Genomic DNA, 1,790 nt, shown 5'->3' with positions numbered 1-1,790 from the left:
AAAAAACAGGTAAAATTGTATATATTCTAGGGCTAAGAAAATTGAACCACCTTTCAGTATTTTGGTATTTCCAAATCAAGTCTAAGCTGTCCAAAAATTTTGTGCCACTCATGATTTAAGAAAAATGGCTTTATAAAAATTAGCTGTCCTCTTGGATTATTCTACTTTCAACTAGATGACCTCAATATAGCATATGGACTTAATAAAGACTGCAGATGCTGCTAGAACTGCAGTTGGGAGTGCTGGAATCTTCATTTGATTTTGGTTACTTCCCTGGGAGAGATGACATGGGGTGAAAGAGAGAGAGATGTGTAGGTCATAGGGTCATGATGAAATGTTCATTTCCATATGCATGGTCAGCAGATTGAGATGGGAGGGAGTGGCAAATCGCTTGGTGGAACACCTTGCATGGAAGTGAAATGTCTGTTCTGAAGATGGTAACTGAAGAGGAAGAACACCTAGGTGGGGCCATGAGGAAACTGGTAGAGATGGTAAGAAATTTATTTTCATTCTCCCAGGTCAACAGAAAGGATCCAGGAAGGGAAGAAGCAAACTGAAGTTTTCTCCATTAGAGTGAAATAGCCCATGTTACAAATTATGCTACAAACTCTTTTTTTTTTTTTAAGTTAGTTAACTTGGTTTAATCTCTCTTTAACGTATACATAGATCAAAACATCAAATTTTACTTCATATATATATGCATATATATATACAATTATTATTCATCACTTAAAAAATTCATGAATCTTTTCAAAGATTTAAATTTNTCTCAGGATCGCGCTGTTTCCTGACGCGGGCGCTCCAGACCCGTCGCCATTTTTTCCCTACAAACTCTTGATTAACATCATATGAAAGGATTTATGCACTCTTGGTCAAAGCCTAGGATTATCTTAGAATCAAAGGGAAGTAAAAGCTTTGGGATCCCAATCAACCCTTATGCTTCCTTCCTTTGATGCCACAAAGATGGATCACAGTCTCTAAAGCCAAGAAGATGCATTTTGCCAAAACTAATTTAACTTGAATACTGATGGGCATGAAACCCCCAAATTATGATTTCATAATGGCTTTCCACAGTCATTAGGAAAAATATGATAGTTTTACCACATAGACCAACCAGGATTTATTGTTAGATTTCAGTTTGTAATGCAAACATTGTGATCTGGAGTTTTTTTATGACTCAATATTCTTCCTACTGAAGGCTTTAAAAATACTCAAGTATCACAGTTATCTCTGCCTAGTTACCTCAGTGGCTTAGTGTCCTGAATTAATTAGAGTAAGGTCAAAAGTTTGATTTCAGAAGTCAGTCTCAGTTCCATGTCAGTGCCAGGATGACTAAGAACTTCTTGGCCCTAAAATATGTGTAGTTTTTGCTTTCTTACAGATGCTAACTACTATGGTCATCAGTCTCATGATCAATACCCATAATTCTAGCTGGAAGTTTTGCTTATGGATTCATTCAACAAATATTTATTGAGCAATATGCTAGGCACCATGCCCAGTACTGGGGATTAGAAGATGAATAAAATGGAAGAGGACAAACATTTGAGGGCCAAGTTACATGAGAGGGGTCTTTCTTTCTTCTTTTTTGTAAAGAAAAGAAGTTTATTTAGCTCAAGTTTCTGGAAGCTGGGCAGGCCAAGTTGGAGAGATGCATCTGGCGAGGACCTCCTTGCACCATCATAACATAGTGGTGGGTATCACACGGCGAGAGGGCAAGACAGTGTGTGTCAGCTCAGTTCTCTCCTCCTCTTCTTATAAAGCCACCAGTCCATCATGTCCCGCTCACATAC

The sequence above is a fragment of the Galeopterus variegatus genome, unplaced genomic scaffold, assembly GCF_000696425.1.
Source record: "Galeopterus variegatus unplaced genomic scaffold, G_variegatus-3.0.2 Scaffold606, whole genome shotgun sequence".
NCBI lineage: Eukaryota > Metazoa > Chordata > Mammalia > Dermoptera > Cynocephalidae > Galeopterus > Galeopterus variegatus.
This window is presented reverse-complemented; position numbering follows the sequence as displayed.